Source organism: Macrobrachium rosenbergii, chromosome 9 (genome assembly GCF_040412425.1).
Source record: "Macrobrachium rosenbergii isolate ZJJX-2024 chromosome 9, ASM4041242v1, whole genome shotgun sequence".
Lineage (NCBI taxonomy): Eukaryota > Metazoa > Arthropoda > Malacostraca > Decapoda > Palaemonidae > Macrobrachium > Macrobrachium rosenbergii.
Genome location: NC_089749.1, coordinates 2,435,858 through 2,456,712, shown reverse-complemented (window position 1 = coordinate 2,456,712; position 20,855 = coordinate 2,435,858). Strand labels below are relative to the sequence as shown.

Below are 20,855 nucleotides of genomic sequence, written 5' to 3'. Positions count from 1 at the left end.
TTACAATTTTATAAAGTTTACTCGGAGCTCTATTTTAAGATGTATGACGAAGTTACTTTATTATATTTTCAACTAGTTCTGCCTATTTGCATAGTCTTGACATAGCTTAAGTAAAGCTAAACACTCTTGGTTAACTTTGTCGGTATCAGTCGAGGTCAGCAGTAGAAAATTCTTTTAGGAGGGAAATTGCTTTTGGACAGTGATTAAGGATCAGTTAAACCTTTTTCATATAATGCATAACTGATCCAGAACATAGTTAAACCCTACATACGTAAAAACACTTACTTTTGAAATCCTGGATGTTCAAGTCCATTAAAGAATTCCAAAGGATACTATTAAATTTACTCAGATTTGCATTCCCCACTAAGAAAATCTGGGCCGTGTTACAATTTCTCGTACTGAGCAACTTTAAAGTGAAAGTTATAGTTCAATGAAGATTGACAAAACCAACATTGGGATATCTTTTTTCTAAAACACATTGATAAAAACACATTTATGCCTCGTGGGAATCAATTTACCTCTATTTGTTCTGAGTTTGATCCACTCTAAACATGCAATCGCCTTAGCGATAAAGATGCTGATGCACTGGGAATGATGTCTAGTTTTGAAGCATGACAAAAAATCTGGAACTTTGGTCGAAGTTTTTCAATTAGACTTTATAAAACTAAAATGCCTATAATTAATAAAATATATTAGATACTTAGAAATTAACCCTTGAAACAGGGGCTCTCAGACTGGGGTTCGCTGATCCTCACTAGGTTATACGTATACTGTGAAGGGGTAATTGAAAAAAGATTTTTTTTGTTGCAGATCAGCCTTCGTTGACAAGATGATTCAACCCCATTCCAAGACCAGGGAGAATTAACTCGCCCTTGAAGACATCAGACGAAGTGGCTTGCAGCTCCTTCAGGCTCTGCCTCCAGGCCTCGTCGTGACCCAAATATATTTTGCACCCGACGAACTGACTCGACTGTCCTGCGCTCACAGTCCAGTCATGTAGAATAATCATTTTGGTTGAAGAGAAATTTATTGAAGCAGAACTTATAGCTATTTCATGGAACTGTTAGAAGAATGGTTATATAAAATTTAGAGCAAGGCTCCAGAAAGAATGAAAATTGTACTATCAGTATACGTGAATCTATTAGTATCAGTAACATGTAATAAGGTTTAGTATTCAGCAGTTTGTTTATGAATATTTAGTATCATTAACATAAAACAATTTATAGTATTAAGCAATTTATTATTTTCGAATATGATTTAGGTAACATTTAGCAGGATTTAGCAATATCTTAGAGAGTTTAGTTGGGCTGATTGTATACAATGTGTACAAGCAAAACACATGAAAAACTCAGACAAAATTTCTGTCCAAATACTTGTGCTTTCAGGTGGCTTGCATTTATAGAACCTAGTCGGGGTTCAAAGGTTAGCAGTAAATTTGGCACTTATATTTGTGTATTTGATTAAGTATTTGAGGTATTTGATTAAGCATTACGTCAACTTGATAACACTTCGGTGATATCTTGCAGATGGGGATATAACATTTTATGCTTAAGAGACTGGCTCTCTATTCACAAACTTTAGATTCCCTTCACACTTTTGATGTGGTTTTAGCAAGACGTTTCCAGTTTAATTATAGATTACTACTCTTAAAGTAAAAATTTTTTTTACAAATTTTTAAGTTTGGAAATTCTCTCTCTCTCTCTCTCTCTCTCTCTCTCTCTCTCTCTCTCTCTTCTCTCTCTCTCACAGCTTGGTTTATTAGGATGTATCTCTACCTTATTTATAGATTCTTTATTACTATCAACATTCAGTGCAAAAAGGACCATAACCAACATAATTGCCAACACCCGCACTACATCGGTATCTGATGAAGACGACTGTATGTAACTTCGAACACAAATTCAACCTTCTAGCTATACCCAACAGCCTAGCAGTCACCAACACTACATACAGCACAAACGCCAGCACCAATATCCTAGCCGACACCAACACTAAATTCACCAACGCATGTGGTGCCATTAGTCTTGCACAAAAAGCACAAACACGACTGACCGACCTCGCAGCGAACCCATGCCTTGATGTACGTAGTCCTGAATATCAAAGCTTTTTGTTAAGAACAAACTATAGTTATAGCATATGAGCGAATGTGTATTTCAAGTGATGTTGCTTAACCTTAGCATTGTATTGATGGCTTTTAGGGGCCTTTCAAAAATTACCTAACGCCTTAGCGGGGCAGGGGGGGTATAGTGAAGTGTTACGAGAGTGACGGTGGGGGAGGGGGTGCAGCCATAAGTTACTTGGCATTTTCAGTTTTTTTCCTTTGTTTCTTTTGAAAAGATGTAAATGTGTGTAGGACAAAAGAGATAGTAAAGGTTCTGCAATAGACTTATATTTTAGTAAGATTGAGAATATGGTATTTAATTTTTTTATAAATTCTGCAATAGACTATATTTTAATATCGAGAAAACGGCATTTAATTATTTTTGCATCATTGTTTAAAAAATATCACAAACTCAACCCTTGTTTGTACTTCAGTATTTTCTACTATATGTATTACATGACATGGTGTCACAAACTCATCCCTTTTCTGAGGTCCGACATTCTCTACTTTATGCATAAACATGACTTAGAAAAATATCACAAATCAAATTAATTCCCTTTTAAAAATTAATTCCCTTTTAAATATGGCATAAGAGAACATTTCAAATTTATCTGATTCTTTAATATCATCATAAATGTATTAAGAAAAAGCTAAGGGTAATAATTTCCAGGTATTAGGTTAAACTTCAATATATTGTTGCGTTAAAAAAAAAAAAAGGGAAACATACTAATTTAAGGGGGGGGTTGTACTAGATGTTACCTAATTTTCTGGGGGGGGAGGTTCTGGACATGTTATGAGGCGTGATAAGTGGGGGAGGGGGTAAAAAATTGCCAAAGTGTTAGGTAATTTTTGAAGGGCCCCTAAATAATATTAGAAGATTAGTTTTTACAACAGGTGATTATATTTTGTTGTGTTTGTTTTAGATACGCAATTATGTACAAAAAAAAAAAATTGTCGGTCCCCTCAATTTGCGGGTAGAAATGTGAAGTGTGTTGGCTTAATGTTTCACGATTGACTGTTTTTGTTATTTCAAGGTTATTTTTCTGTAATCATTTTGATAGTGTAAAATTAAAATGACTTAAAAGGCAAATTTGCCCATACTTTGAGAAAGCATATCACTCATAAGGAGAAAGGGGAATTTAATCTCTGTAATTAGTGTTCATACCAGTTTTTGGAACCATCGTAATGGACTAAGGAGTGGAAACTTGACAACTGTGGGACTTCCTCTTCCCACCAGATGCATGGTACTATGGCTTCACATGTATGACATCAAATATTTTCTCTAGTTTGAGCGCTTTCTTCTTCCTTTCTGCTTTCTCTTCTCTCTTCTCTCCTCTTTTCCTTCCTCTCTCCTTCCACTCTCTCTCCTCTCTTCCTCCTTTTCTTCTCCTGCACCTCTACTTGTCTTCTCACCTCCCTTCTCCTTTCCTCTTTCACCTGTCTCCTCTCTACACTTAAATCTCTCCTCCTCTTTTACCTTCTCTCATCTCATCAAATTTCTAATTCGCCCCCCCCCCCCTTTTTCCTCTTAGCCTTCTCATCCGCCCTCGCCACCAGTTCCTCCCTCATGTCTTAAGCTACATTAGCAAAAATTCTACCCATATTTTGCGTGCTCTGCATTGTTTAGTTTGTGCCTGAAGAGCTTCTCTTTTGAGCAATACTACTGTAAAGCTTACACTCCTCTGGATACGCATTGTGATGGTTGCAATCATATTTTCAAGGCAGTTTTGCTGTTTTTCATTTCTCAAGACATTTTTCCACAAGCGTTAAAATGCCTTGGATGAAACATTCACAAAAGATTACATAATGATAGATTAGCAGCGAGGCCACCCTTACCTGCATTTTCTGTAAGACACTGCAATCGTTCAATTGCACGGTTTCTTAGCCTTAATCTTCATCCAGAAATGCTTCGGAATTTTGTTTTACCTGCCTGACATGGTTCTTACACCTTCAAACGTGATATATCACTTTCCCACTGTTTGCTGCATGGAGCCTGGTCTATTATGGGATATTTGTAAATGTTCAAGTTGCAATGATCAGAAGTTCAAATTCTTGTCAAACTAATTTGTTTGCTACTGGATTACTTAACTCAATAAATATCCTTATTAGTGATTCTGCTATCTCCTTTCTGCCTACTGGTAAATATTTACTCGTATAAGCCATGAACACTCCAATAACATAACATTTGTAAAGTGAATGTTGATTCGAAATTGCTCATGAAGGCTGAAATACAGTTATTTGAACTAAGATTTCCTTCCAGATATGTTAAGTTGTTTTTTTTATATTACATTTAAATGTAATTTCAACTGCTAAATCAACATCGTCTTTGGCGACATTGTATATCACTTTCTCATGCTTGTTGGCTACTAAATGTTTATGGTTAATATTTAACAACTCATTTCTAAACCCTCTACTTCATTTAAAATAAATGAAATTCTCTTATTCGTCAGCATTTTCATATTCAGCTGAAATCTCCCAACAAAGTCTCACTTAGCACTGCCTAACTCCTAAGAATGGACTGAATTTCTGAAACTTGAGATAACCAGCGATAGCTGTTATATGTACTGTACATTACGTACAAATTTATAAATTTCAATATTGTTAAATGTGCTGGTGTTTACTATTACGTTTGAATTTGAGAAATATTGAATAAAAAAAATTGAGTAACAATTCTCCCAAGATTATTAATGATCAGACATTTAGGCGTAATCAATTTTTTGGTGTTGCCTTTTAAGTCAGCTCTTCCAAAGCTGCCTGTTGGTCAACTCTACAAAACTTGGAGTTAACACTTTCCCATTTTCCAACAGTATTTCGTAATTTGCAGCATTTGGAGGTCTCTTCAGTTTCCATTTTTGTTTACATCTTTAATTTATACTCTTCCTTTACACATTATCTTAGTGCCAAAGCCATGTTGATTTCCTTCGTTTTAGTATTCATTTATAACAAATTTCATTTGAAAGGTGACCCTTTAAATTTGACAACCCTCTTGTTTCTTCAATATCGTGGTGCTTGGTCTGAATGTATAATTCATCCCCAGTCACTAAAACTGATTTCAGAAAATCAGTTGAACCAACACTTCTATGGGGTTATTCTGCATGTCTGTAAAATGCAAATATTTAATACTGTAAGATTCTGGTATTTGAGAGATAAGAGATTGTCCCTGACAGCGTATACGGTCCAGAGTTTAGTACTTTCTTAATATTCCAGTTCCATTTCCCATCAGTTGTATACCAAGGGCACCATACATCCATTCCTAATATTTCAATGTTTTGGTTTATTACTTTAAAATGTTAATAACTGGGAATATTAGAATAAAACCTGAAAATGAAACTTTAAATTTTTAAAGTGGAATAATTTAATCCCACCGTGCAACATGAGCAATTTCTTAACTCAGACATTCAAACAGAAGTAACTGGGTTATAACAAAGAGACGAGCACTCTATAATTTCTTAGTTCTTGTGTACTGGTGTACTATTTCATCCGGTGTACTATTTCATTTGGCAAGAATAGACGTAACTGTTGCTACATGCATATTGTAACTTTTCTTTCAAGCTAAATTAAAACGGCTGCATTTGCTTTTCATGGGGGATAGAGAATAACTGCATTCCTTAAGATTTGTCATTCGCGGCTTGTTAGCAACATTCGTCTTAATCTTTTCTTGTCCTGTATAGGTATGAAGTATATTATCAGACAAAACAATTCCAATGAGCAATGAGTTAAATTCCCAGTACTGTAAAATATAACCAGTGTGTAAGATTAAGCAGCTTTTAGCTGGTTTGAAAACTAACTCATGCTAGTTAACTCAATGAATGGTGCTGCACATCTTCATGCAATATATAAAAGTTGAAACCTGTCACATATACAAAATCTGCTAAAATGGAGCATATGAAAAATCATACTGCATATGGTGCTTTTAAAATTAAATTTTAAACAATGCAATGGAGAGCCACCAGCTACTGAATAACTGGTGTTGGTGTGTTGCATTATGCTTAAAATTAAAAGCACCACATGCATTTGTGCCAATGTGAGTTTCCATATGCTCCATTTTAGCAGATTTTGTATGTGACAGTATTAAAGATTTACCTATTGCATGATGTGCAGCAGCCTTCATTGTTTAACTAGCATAAGCTATTTTTCAAACTAACTATACCCAATGCTGTATGATTTTGTGCAATGATTGTATTTAATTTCATAGTTAAATTTGCTGGCAAAATCATTTTTGATACCGCAGTTCTGTAGCATTTGTGCAAAAATCTTTAAAATGTGCATTGTTGCTATGATGAAATGAAAATGCAAAAGTACACTGTAACAAAAATTACTTGTAAAGGAATTTAAAACAGATGGAAGCTTAAAACACGTTTTTATTTTCAGAAGAGTATCTTAGTAAAATAACACTTCAGTACAGTATCCTTAAAACTTTTTTTTCAAATACAGTATTTAGTGTCCCCTTTCAAATAGCGGCTGACCTTAGGAATTGAGCTGCCTTACACCAATGGAGCCTTCCCTGCCATCCTACTTGCCAGATGCCTTTCACAGAGTTCATAAATGACCTCAACCCAGCTCCCTTGACAAGTGTGGTGTTGTGATTCTTCTCTTAATGAAGATAATTACTGTACTATGATATATTTGGCAAGTGTGTTCAGTTACTAGGAGCAATTGGTCACCTGGGTAATTTCCAGCTGATTAACACTAACTGAAATAGGTATCTAAAACAACTGTATAACAACAATCCAGAGTTGGTTATAGCATAAGATAAGTGCTGTTTAAGTTTTGCTTGCTTACTGGTAATGAGATTTTATTTGACAGTAAATTCTCAAGAAATTTCTAAAATGTCACAGAACCAAAGATAATCTTGGACACTGAAAAACTGAGACACCTTCCGAGTTCCAACAGTAACTTAACAGTGTCAAAAGTTTCTATTTTCACTTTACTAACTCAGAGCTAGTCGACTTGTTAAATCAACATCTCAAGACATAACAAACAAAATTAAGATCATCCATAAAACTCCCTCTGTGCAGTGATGCATCAGCTGACACAATGCAGTTTAATTAATACCCTCTGAGGACCTTTTGATGGTCAGGCTGGCTAATCATATCACATTATGGCTGACATAAGTATACTAAAGAGTATTGTTTATACATTGATAACTTGGATAGCTGTCACAGATTTGAAAGGTTTCCTTTAAATAAGCAGTTTTGGAGAGGCTACTTCAGTTTTGCTGCATATCTTAACTCCTTTAATGCAATATTTAAACAAAGAAACTGAGTCCATTGCTTATAAAAATACTCTCCAAAAGGCACAAGAATAGGCAAAGATCTCCCTTATTGCCTGAGATAATAGTAATGCTAGAATAAACAGAATGATTCTGACTATAAAGATGTCATAATCACTAAAATACATATGTATATTAAACCTGTCCTTCAATGACCAAAACGCATTGTATTTATGACCAGAAGTTATATGACCATGATATTATTTCCCCTCTCCAAGCAAAAGCATACTCCATGATTTGTCCCAAATAATTATCTAAAATGTCTGCTCTATTAGCCATAAGAAACAGGGAACAAGTATTATTTTCTGGAATTGTGCAGTAATTAACCTAGATGATATTTATATCAACACATCTATAAGAACAATATATTAAGCTAAGCTAGAATTTGAATAAAGCACCACTGATATTCAGGTAACTTTAGTTTACATAGTCACTAGTCACCATAATGAGCAGAGTTATCATTTCAAGTCCAGTAATCTTTTTTTATATCAGGCTAATAAAAGCTTCCTAAAAAGCAGTAAAATCATATACATGTCCATGGGATTCTATTCATTAAATGCTTCTTATATGTACGCATGAATAAAGTTGATAATATCAATGTGGAATACTATTCAGACACTCCTATCACTACCCTAACTGCATTACTGGCTCAGCATGAGCAAGCATAACCAATAAGAAAATCCTCTGAATAGTCATGTGTTTGGCACTACAATCAACCTGGATCCAAGAGCAGCAGTCAGTGACCTGTCTCAGATTGCAACTGCCTGACCTTTCATAAATTTAAACCCATCTATACATAATTAAGTTATTTCCTGCATTATCTATAGACCAACCAACAAAACACAGTTGAAACATTATGTCCTATGACCCTCATAATTACAAAAATCATTTCCTTAACATAAAGAGACTCCAAGCAATGTTAAGTAAGCTAGTGCCAAAGAAAGCTCATCATCTGATCCATTTTCCTCAATCATGAACTAACTTACCATCAAAATACTGGCCAATAAAATAAAAAGTCAACAACTAAATCAAGCAAAAACTGAATGCAAAATGCAATAAAAATCCAATAAATAAAAGCAAATCAACAGACAATAAATTTGCCAAAAACCAAGGAGTAAATTCATTCATATAAAACAAACCTCACAGAGGCATTCCCAACTTCCCTTGTCGAAAGTCATTGAAAATCTACCTGCTCAACATTCCATAAAAGGCTGAGATCTTCATAAAAGTAGATGATGTACCAGTTATCTACATAAGGAGAAAACATGCCAAAGTTAAAATGCAATGATCCCGAGACTTAAAAAGGGAAAATTAACTGGCTTAAACTTTCAAACCAATGCTAACAAAACCACAGTAGTCACTCAAATACAACTACTGTATCTATCAAATAACATCCAACTTTAGAAATCTCTCAAAGAATGGATAAAAACTGTGCCAACTCTGGAGTGACAATAGGCTACTCTAACACCAAATAAAAAAATCAAAATTTCAAAAAACAAATAACATGCTGATTTACTACCCTTCATGGCATTACAGTATGTACTTCAACACGGAATCTATTTGTCATCTACTTACAGACATACTGTAAGTACAAACAACAAGGTTTCCAATTTAAAAGTTCATATCTTAAGAAATCTAACCAGAAGACACAAAGGTTCCATGCAAACATTGTAAAAATGGCATTAATAATGACCACTCTAGCACTAAGCTGTGTCTGTTATGGAGAGCAATTCTCCATGGCAGTTAACTATTCCAGTCTCGAAATTCAAGAGGACATTAGTCCCAAAAAGTGAAGAGCATAAAAATTATCAAAGAGATCAACTGATCAAAACATTCCAGCAGCAACTGTAGCTTTTTTTTTTATCTTTTTCTGCAAAGCCAGTTGAGGACTGTGAGACAACGTCTCCAACTTGCAAACGGGACCTTGCAATAACTGCTAGAGCAATATAAGGCTCATTTCACAACATCCAGCAAACTAGAGAAAAACAATCCACACAGATTCAAAAAGAAATTTTATAATACTCACAACAACCAAACCTAAACACAAGAGACAAAAAATAACAAGTAAACAAGTCCAGGTCTCTGCACACAATAACACATTAAAAAAATTAACCCCAAAGTGATTTCTCAACTACACTGTGGACTAGACTGTGTCTAATATGCATGGAGACCAACCTCATACCCCAACCTAACAGACAGTAGTCATATATTTACTTTTAAGGATGAACAAAATCTTTCCAATTCATCAGACACTCCAAATCTATTGGGAAGTTATCTGAGCAAGTGCGATGTAAACTAGTTCCTAATGCTCTTGTCTCTCCCATAAAGATATTCAGGAACAACCTGATCAACAAGAGTTTTTCAAAAGAATAATAAAATTGCACAGTCAAAAAATGGTCTTGGACCACTAAAAGATTTAAGACACCTCAAGCCACTTGTTATTTCATCCACTGTAATTTAGCAAGTCAACTTTACTCACAATTAGGTAAGTAGAAAAATACATATGTGATTTGGTTAAGTTACATATGAAACTCACAATTTTCCTCAAGTCACACATGTCCAAGTTACCATTGATTCTGAGACATTTCAAATACATCTGAGAATTTGGGTTCAGCCAAATAATGCACTCTTTACCAGTAAACTAGCACTTCATCAGTACGGTCTTAAGCTATAATCATCTTAAGATTAAGTTACTTAGCTGGTTTGCTTACTTATTCCATTTAAAATTAACCAACTGCAAGTTGTCCATGGACAAATTTCTTCCAGTGACAAATAACAGAGCTGCCATATACAATAGTACAAATCTTCATTAACAGAAGAATACACAACACCATACCTGGCATGGGAGTAGTTCAAGTATCACTTGTGACTTGTGTACAATCTGGTAGCAGGACAGCAAGGAAGGTCCACTGGCACAGCAAGCAATTCAGTATCTTAAGGCCAGCCCCTTGGTGTATATCTTTATTCTTTCCAGTTACAAAACAGTTACAGTATCAAACCTGGAAGAGAACTTCAGCTGTAGGTTCAAAACAACAACAGTTATAAAGGCTACAATATGAATTTCCTCATGACATAAGCCTAGAACCATGTTTAACCCACATCAATTATAAATTATCAAATTATTTATCATGTTTACAATCAAAACATATCTCTCTGGTCTTTTAAAATGTTATAAAACTAATATAATTAATACTATACTTTCATAGTTTTTTTTTTTACAAACCATTATGCTACTTCAGCTAAGTAATATCACCCTGTCAACCTGCTTAACCAATCTTAAGTGTTTGAAGATTTCTACCTCATAAGTTGAATATTGGGTAAAACATCTGTTTTGCTTCCTAGACTTTTCATACACTGAAACCAAATTCTTTCTATCAAAAAACTTTTTCCTTTAACTGTACCTTGCAGAATCAAGAGCAAACAACACCAAAAATGTAAATTATATCTAACAATTCATTCACTTTAGACATTTCACACTGCCTAAAAGCACTAGAGCCATAGAATGATCCAATTAGGAAAAAAATTTATGATGATTCTAATTCCTTGCTTTCTGTGTAGATATTTGTCAAAATATTAATTTATACAAGAGTCATGTAATACATTATACAAATGCACAGAGGTTAACTTAAGAGGCAAATTTTTCCACCTAACATCATTATTGCTACATTCATTACCATTAAACTTATGTCAATATATACATACAAAAGCAAAACATGGCATGTCCAGAATAGTTTCTTCTTAAATGACAGGTCAAAACTACAGCACCTGAAGTTTGAAGTTTAAGAAGTTAGACAATTAAATAAAAATGGAAAGGGAAAATGTAGCCAGAAGTGAAGGGACCCTACAGTAAACCTCACTGTAATGATCAAAACTAATAAGATAGAACACACCTGTGGCATGAATTCTTACTTAAAGCTGGAAATGGAAAGAGGGGTCAAAACAAGTCCAAACTTATATCAAAGGATCACAACTAAGTTTCTTTACAATGAAAATGTTTTTTACAATATCATAATTGCAGATCATGTACCTGTATAATAACTTTACATATGTATAAAACATAAAATAATTTAAAATTGTACCATGCAACAGAATTGGCCAAACTGATTGACTCCAAGAGGATTTTACAGATAAATAATTATATTTGGCCAGTTACATTCAAATAGTTTATAAGCAATCTCAGCTAAACAACTAAATTAAACTATCCTACATTAAAATTTACAAAGAAATTCTTAATTTTAACACAAAAGGAAAAGTTCAGGAACAAAACTGAAAATGCTCCAAATTTTTAACAATCTGTAAACCTACTGATCTGCAGGAGCCTGAATCCCTTTCTCTTGATAAAAAGCTAAGCATACATTATAAGAACTAAATAAAAAAACAATTGAGGAAAAGAAGTATTTAAAAGTTGTTTTCAAAAAATATAAAATGACCTACCATGAAACCAATAAAATTTTTCATGTACATATTCTAAGCTTATAATCTTTACTGAAATTCAACAATGGTTTTGGCAGACAAAGTGAATCTGAATTTCTGGGCTTAAACTAGTGAAACAGTAGTTAGAAAAACTTCAAAATCTGAAGAACTCATAAGTTGGGGGGGGAAAAACCGACTTGGCAGCCTACAGATTACTGTGTTTATCTGGTACGTGAACACAATAAGATTTTGAACTTAGAGTGGTTGAAAGAAAAGCACTGAGTGTGAAAACATATTCATACCCATCCAGCTGGCTATCACAATTAGCTTAATATCGACTGATTCCTCAAGAAGTTTCTGGTATGACTCTTGGTCTGTATTACAACATGAAAGTTTCGTACTGCTTAGAACTTGCTGAGGACATAAATGAACCATAAGGCCTCACAATGACTGCATTCTACACACAAAGGTAAAGTGCCGACTGCTAAGCTGGCATAAAAAATGTCGGGAAACTGGTGGGGGGGGGTTAATGATGATAAAACACTAATCATCCTAATACCACAAGATATACTGAAAAGGCATCTCTTAGTGTTATGATTCTGAACTAGATACATATATGTTATGATTGAGTAATGTTGCCAAATATTCATGAATACTTCCTAAAACCAAAGGGTTGCAAATCTTAGTTGAAAGTTCTCTGTTAGATTAAAGAAAATTTGTGGTACTAGGGCTGGAAATAGTAAGGTCCCTTCTTCCAATTTTCTGACAAAGTTGATAATAAGAACAATATAAAAATTGCTATGATATTGTTGTTGCAATGAGATGCTTGCATGTTTCATCACAGTCTGAAGCAAAAACTGAAGCTTTCACAGTTCAACATCTGAATACTATAGATAACACTTGAGTAATTTTATGAATTGCAAACAACATAATTCTTTATAAGAAACAAAAATACAACTAATTTATCAAAGGAGCTTGCAGTCATTGCAATAAGTATAATTGTCCAGTTGAAATATAGTTTGGCCACCGCTGCAATGTAGTGCACTCACAAATACCAGCAACATTATTAACAGGCAGAACCCATTCATGTTATCATAAGAAATCATAAAATTATTTTCCTTTTTATCAAAAACTAACCATAGCAGTTCCTCTATTTGAACAGTGATCTCATAAAGAGGACATAATGGTTAAGAGGATATCCAAATAATTCATGAACAGAGCCTTACATTAACAAACAGTAATACTAAACTTACAACTAACACTTCATCATATAAACTGATTTCCTCTAGTTTAGAACTGAGAAACTTTGAAAATTAAAATATGAATTTTGAAAGCAAATGATAGATTATTTTCTTCCTTTTGCTAGATACAGAATATTTAACACATTCTGACTATTAATAAACCAACTAAAAGACCTAAATAATAATCAATTACAGTAAACAATGTACAGTACAGAATACCAGGAACCTTTGCTTGGAAGCTGCAAAAACTACTTTGTATCATAGCAAACCCAAGCCATAATGATTGCAAGCTTTTTGTGGCGAATGTACCATTGGAAAAATACACCTCCTAATTTCTGAAGGTAACTTAAGAAACTTATATGGATAAATAAGCGCATATTTTACACCTGTACACTCTTTTCAATATCTTTTTTTTTTTTTTTGCATGGCAACTGCAAAAAGACAAATTGTATTTACATGAACTGAGAAGCATAAAGCTTTAACTATTCACCTATAATCAGCATTAGCTACCTGCCAAATGATGCAATAAGAGGAAATATAATGAAACTTTAAACCACCCTTCTATCATCATGCATGAAGTATCAAAAAGTAAAGTAAAAGTAATAAAATAAAAATAAATTTCTAATGGAATTCATAATGTTAAGAATAAGCTTCCTTTCACCTGTTTTTTTTTGCATCATAATGCCTAAGGTTACTTCATAAATTTATCAAAATTACAATATATAAAAAAAATTTAAAAATAAACACAATTCAGCAAAATTTCTTGTACATGAATTTTTTTTTCTCTAATCTCCAACTGACACTTTTCTCTCATTCCACTATTCAACTTTCTAGCACTTCTTTCATACCCCTTGCCAAAATCATGACTACCATTGAAACTGGAAAATTCTTAACATTCTTCCTGATCTATAACCATTTGTACCATTTTAAATTTTCATCCAAACATTATTTATACCTAATAATACAATCAAGGCACTTCATTAGTTGCTATGTAATACAAAATGATGAAATTCTGATGATAATGACAATGTAACATAATGGAACTACTGACCTCATCAAAGTAAATCCTTAAATTTCTTAAAAATGACTACCTAGGAGAAAGGGACAGAGTAGATCCTTGCACTTCTTATAAGAAAATATGCTAAGAAAGGAGAGAAAGAAAGAAACCCATGTTTTACAAGAAGTAGCACTGTAAATTAAAAATGACAAAAGAAATGGAAACAACTAAGGAGGGATAGTCAATTTTATATTGACCAGATCATAAAACTCTGGGAACTGGAACCTGATTAACACTTGTCCATATGTACAAACTATAGTTTGAATGCTCATGAATAGTGTTTAACTGTGATGAAAACAAAGCTCTAGCTTTTTAAAGAAAGAAAATAAATATACAATGACTCTTGCAATCCAAATAACTTAAATCATGAAGACTCTTCCCATCAATGAAACAAAAGCAAAGCTGGATATAAATTTAAAATCCATTTACAAATGGAAAAATTCAGTACACACTGCCCTTCAAGATAAGTTCTGGCCAAAAGGATCTACTGCCTTCACCAAAGACATTATTAAAAAGGGACTCTTGTCACTCCAGCATAAGGACTTCTAAACTTCAAAAGAATGCTAAGTTTCTATTAAGTATTAAAAGGAAACAACTATAAATCAGGGCAACCGCATTAAGAGTAATGTTTTGATGCTTTCCTCTGATGAACAACTTGTGAAACACCTCTTCAATCAATGATCTATATGTATTCTAATGAAATATATTAAGATAAATAATTTTTTGAATAAGATTGCTACATCATCTTGTTTCCTTTGTTTATTACACTAAACATAGGTTTTAAATTGTGTGACAAAAGACATCAAGATAAAGCACTCATAAGATAAGATTACAGACAGAAAAATCTAACTTTACTTATAATATCAATCAACTCAGCAAAATCTCAAGCCACTACACTACCAGGGCACAAGGCAAATTACCCAATTATGCACTTAGTATGAGTTTCTATCTGACAGTGTACTTAAAGCTGACCAAGTGAGTAATTGTTCTTGTTTCCTGTGATAACTCAGATTTGTCTTTCTTAGACTGTTTGTACAGAAGGCATATACACAATGCATACATACCATATGTAAAGAAAGTAAAAGTAAGAAATGAGGAATAAAGAAATTACAAAATAAATAAACTTAAAAAGCCTCCAGCACTAAGAACTCAAAACAGAAGATCAAAGAGAAAAAAAGACAAGACCATGTGTCAAGGCTTGGACACTGGAGGAGAAAAAATAAATGAATGAAATAGTCAATCAATATGGATCTTCAGCCAGCATGTTCCACAAGAAAACAATCAGTCAGTTCACAAGCCAAATAAAGTTTTACAAGAGTGCCTTTTAAACAGTAAACCAAAAAGTAACATGCATTCAGCCTTACATGCATACACATTTGTACATAAACAGCTAAAACATGCCAATCTCCATACTAGAACAATAACAAGTTTTACCAATTATCTTTTTCTTGCTTTAGTGTAATTTAGCCTTCATGGATGAAATACTGGGAAATCAGTAAATGGGCCTGTAATCTGAAAAAGAACATAGTTGCTCTTAGTACTTCAGCATGATTGCACACATAAAAATAACTGTGTTGGATAAAATATTTAATTACTTAAAACTTTACCAAAGTAGTTGTTTACAACCATATACTGTACTCAGAAAATATATGCCACAGTTTCATGATAGCCTTTCATAATAATCTACTGATCAAACAAGATGAATATTAGAAACATCACACTTCTAAACTTTTTGATACAGCTGTTCATATAAATTATCTAAAATTATATATAAAATTTTAAATAATGGAGTATGAACAGTTCTTGCTTCTAATCTAAAATAAACTAAATATAAAAGAAAATTGTGTAAACTAAAATTTAAATAAAGCCTGTAAAACAACCAAGAAGAATTCAATTTTCAAATTACGAACAACTAGAACTAAACGAGTTATAAATATCTGAAATTCAAGAAACTAAATACAATACAGTAGTACGTACAGTATATTACTATGCATATGTCATAAAAGTAAATATACAGTATAGCTGGGGATTAAATTTATAAAACAATATGTGAGAAAAATAAAGAAAAATCTGATGATTTTAAACATTTAAAAATAACACAAGCCCAACATGAAACTATAAATCTTCCTCTTTTCAAAGCTGGGTCAATGAAGCTGACTATTTGGACTATACTGTACCACCATAATGGCTGCCAGGGTATCTCAGTCAAAAACTGCATATCTCTCAGTTAGTGACACTATCACCTACAGGTATATGGAATCAGTATCACAAAAACCACACTGAAATATATTAAAATCCTTATTTCACAATATACAAGCCAAAGCTCATTTAATGCAGTCAGTGCTAATGATAGTTTCTGATAAAAGCAGGAACACATTCAATTTCAATTAAATCAATGTCTGAACAGCTACATAGCTAGCACTATAACAACTCACACAGAATGTATCTAAACAGAAAATAAACACCTTAACAATATGTCACTGGAAAGTCAATTTAAAGCATTATGAAAAAAGAACTGGATGGAAAATTTGTTTGTATACAATGAAACAAAATAAAAGTTGTAAAAATTTTCCATATACTTATATATAAATACAAATATATAAGTCAAATAGTGATTAAAGTCTGAAAGAATTAACTTTTCACCACTAGTGATAAGAGCAGCATCCTGCTAACCATGTAACTGACTAATTTTCTCCCTTTTATATTTGTACTTCAATTCTTTGTTATTTTTATTACTGTTATAATATTTCACTGTACTATCATGTTATTATAATGTTTCAGTATAGTAGAATGATAACATATGCAAATGATATGTAGGCAATTATTCCAATGCTACTGAATTATGTAGCCTTTTTTGGTATTCATTTATTTGAGATACCTCTCAAAACATGGAGTAAAGCAACACCTTTTTCGTTATTCAGTACAAAAATCTTTATTACAAACTTTGAATGCTTGCTTTTGGTGAAAAATTTCATCTGGAAAATCCTCACAAAAAAAAACCAGAAATAGACTTGGCATTCTGTAGAAAATGAGAATTTATTATCTCCAATAAAAATTTCAGAGCACTGATTTTTAACTAATTAAATTTTCAATGGTCTTCAATTTGCATATTTTATCACGTTTTCTTTGTTTACTCACACCACCTCTGGTGCTTGACAAATTTGCTTCTTCCTCTATCTTTTCTTGTGATTCATGATCATCTGATAAAAATTAAGTTAAATAATTATCTAAGGTAGATTTGCCTATATTTAAGATATAATAAAAGTCACCATAGTCACTGCTGCCACTATCAGAACTATCTGATTTGCAACCAGATTTCCCACTCATCCTCCCCTTCAGATGGATAGAACTTTGCTGAATGAGTCTGAAGCTTTAACTATTCTAGGTGTAACTTTTGACTCACATCTAACTTTTGAGAAACATCTAATGAAAGTTTCAGCAAATGCCCCAAGAAAGTTAGGTATTGTTCGTAAGGCCTCATATATTTATAAGTGATCATATCAATGCAACCTGTTTTAGGTCATTTGTGCTTCATTTACTAGAATACTGCTCTCCAGTATCGATGCCTGCTTCCACCAGAATTTATCTCTTTTAGACAGAGTAGTTCATGGTGGTAGGTTTCTGTTTCCTAATAGTAGCCATTATGACTTGGACCATCAGCGGATGGTCTCTTGTTTGTCACTTTTTCATAAGCTGTATTTCAACAGATCTTTCACATTCACAATTGATCCCTGATCCACTTTACCTGAACAGCAGCACCAATATGCAATAAATATGCCTCACTGTTGAACTTCTCAGTTTGGGAGGTCCTTTATTCCTCACACAGTTGGAATGTGGAACAGCCTCCATGAGGATGTTGTGCAATTGGAACTTCAGAAGTTCAAGCAAAGATGCAATGCATTACTACCCTAATAGTGTACTACAGTATTCTCCTTGCATTTTAATAATTTTTATCTATTTATTAATTTATTTTTTTCCTTTTTTTAAGTTTCCCTTTACCTCCTCTTACTACCTAATGAACACCATATTCTTGGAAGCGTGCATTTCAAGTCGATGTCCCCTGTGGGCTTGTTCCATACGAATAGGTTTCATCTTCTGAATTAATAAAAAATAATATCAGACAGTCCAGGCATCTACTATCATTGTAATTTTTTAATAAAAGCCTCTGTACTACTTCTCCATCAAGAGAAACATCTTCCCTTTTCCTGAGATTATCCTTTAAGTTGGAAATCAAATCTTGCCATTTGTTGCTAGAATATAGACAAAAGCTTCTTAAAATGACAAAGGAAATGCATCATCTCTTAAAGCTGCCTAACTAAAACCAAAAGAAGATGACTGAGATCAGTCCCAACTCATGGACGAAACCTTCAGATGACTAAGGAGGTTAGTCCCATGCAGCAAAAGGGGTAAGCCTGCACAGTATTTACTAAACTGTAGTATATATAGTGAATGAATGGAATGCATAACATTCCTTCAACTTAAAACAAAGTACTTGTCGCATCAAATGTCATTTGGATTTTAATATATAACTGACCTGACTTTTCCTGTATAAAGCAAAAGTTGGATTTCTACTGAGATAAAATATTTTAACAGAAAGCATGCACATCATAACACAGATGTTTTGCCAAAAAATTTGTTCTTTAAACACAAAGTTGCAGAAAAAATCCTAGAATGTTCAGAATCAGCAACCCTTACCGTTACAGAGTATGACGTAAGACCTACAACAATGAGAGGAGCTGTGGGGAAAAGTTTGAAAGGAAGGCCAATTATAGCAAAAGAAGTCTGATGTGAGGTTTAAGGAGACAAAAGTGCAAAGCAAGGCAAGTAAGGAGAGGTCAAAGGAAAGGACTAGAAGTACAGTATATAATCATGCCTTTAACAGCCTTAAGCTGATTCTTCATAAGACACCTTAGTTTCAAGTTCAGACAAGCTGGAAGGAAAGGACATGAAGTTTTGAGGAAGAACCACAATACTAAGGAGAAGAGAGGATATTGTGGATGACCCTCTTAACCTTTTCCTTTTGGATAGGTCTTGAGAAGCATATCTTCTTTTGAAAGCTACCTCCTGTAATCCTGGCAAAGACTGACAAACAGCACTTTAAAACTACTGCAATAATTCCTTCTACCCAATAAACAGATTTTGATAGAATCCGTCTCAATAATGGACATAAATTGTTTACTTTGTCATCTTGCAAGGTCTACAAACTTCCTGTTCAAGTGAGTGAAAAAGAATGAGAAAGAAGAATTACTGGCTACCCAACTGAATTCTTGAACCATTAAAAGCCTGGCTATGAAAAAAATAAAGCCATAAATAAAATCCATGAGTAATACAAAAAGGCACATGATCATAACTCACTGAAGTCATATAATAAATAGGGCTGAGGGCATGGGTTGACATTTGGATGATGTGAGATTTGAGATGCAGAGATACTTGGAAAGGAAACCTCACATGAGAAGGACCTTTCTTCAATCAATGGAATAAGACTGTCAGGGCACATGTTAGTTAGTTGCCCATCCACAGCGAAGTAGTGGGCTCTATAGTCTACATTTTTGTAGCTGATGGTAAATATCCAGTCTATATCTTTAAAGCCAATCCTGATTGGTGGAAGCTCACACTGCTCACTATACCCACCAGGTTTCAATTCACTGATATCAGCTATGGATATTTACTTCAATATGGCAATAGTTCACACTGTCATTCATACAAATAAAATACTTGAATATTTGTAATTTGTATCCCTATTTCATTTCTGACAAAGTTATTAATTTTCTTTGTTACTGGTAGTTCGATCATAATTCCAATGCTCATTACAAACCAATCAATATACTGTATAAGTTCCAAACCATCAAATAGCGAAATATGGTTTAAATTTTAAACTTGAAAAATTTTTTTCCCAAGTAATTCTGATTCATTTTCCTAAATACTTCTCCTAATATAAAATGCAAGTGATAAAAAACCATAAAATTATCAAATTACTATGCCTCATAAATCACTGACAACACATTGCTGTCATCCAAAGCAAGGTGTTTGAATTAGAGGTGAAAAATAACTTTGCCATCAAACAACTGAAGTTGAGAGATTAAACCAACTACAAAAATGAAAAACTTAATCATCAACATACCTGTCCAAAATAAGAAGAAATACTGTGTATAGCTTCAGTAAATCACTTGGATTTAAAGCATATTAATTAAATGTTGTATCACTTGCAGGAATAAAGCTGTGGCCAAGAGCAATGATCAAGACTTGGATTTGGTGATCCCTAAGACCACAGTTGGTGAAATGGATAATCTTAATACACTTATACCTCATTATTCAACTGTAAAACACCCATAATCAGTTAAACAATCGAAGTTGCAAATAAATTTGAGACCAAAAATAATATACTGTATACCATATCACATTAAAGACCAATTAAATTTAGTCTATAAAAATAAAACCCCAAGATCAACATACACTTACCTATTCAGAGTGAAAAGTACAGCTGTGCAAAGGCCTCAGCAAACCACTGGATTTAAAGCATGTAGACAAGTTCTATAATACTTGTAGGCATACAACTTCGGCCATCAGCAGCGAGTTTTCAATTTACTGATCAGAGGGTGGAAAGAATATTTTTATTATAAACTTAAGAGTACAAGGCATATACAGTGTATATGATTGCAAAAAGCATAAGATTTACAGATCTAAGGAAGATTGGAAAATATTTTGCTTACCTTAAGACATCCATTACTATGTAAATAATAACTTGCTTCTCAGGTCTCAGAATGTAGTCAA

General features: G+C 33.3%; 2 long non-coding RNA genes across 2 annotated transcripts in view; one reads left to right on the top strand and one right to left on the bottom strand.

Moving 5' to 3' along the window:
- LOC136841358 (uncharacterized) overlaps positions 1–8,436 on the top strand; it is a 16,992-nt gene extending 8,556 nt beyond the window's left edge. Inside the window, exon 3 of the long non-coding RNA XR_010853903.1 lies at positions 811–8,436. This is a non-coding gene — a long non-coding RNA (uncharacterized lncRNA). The remainder of the gene's footprint in view (positions 1–810) is intronic.
- Positions 6,445–20,855, bottom strand: LOC136841359 (uncharacterized). The gene is made up of 4 exons (XR_010853904.1): positions 20,795–20,855; positions 20,544–20,669; positions 20,206–20,400; positions 6,445–15,596 (listed from the first exon to the last, which is right to left on the bottom strand). It is a non-coding gene; the product is annotated as an uncharacterized lncRNA (long non-coding RNA).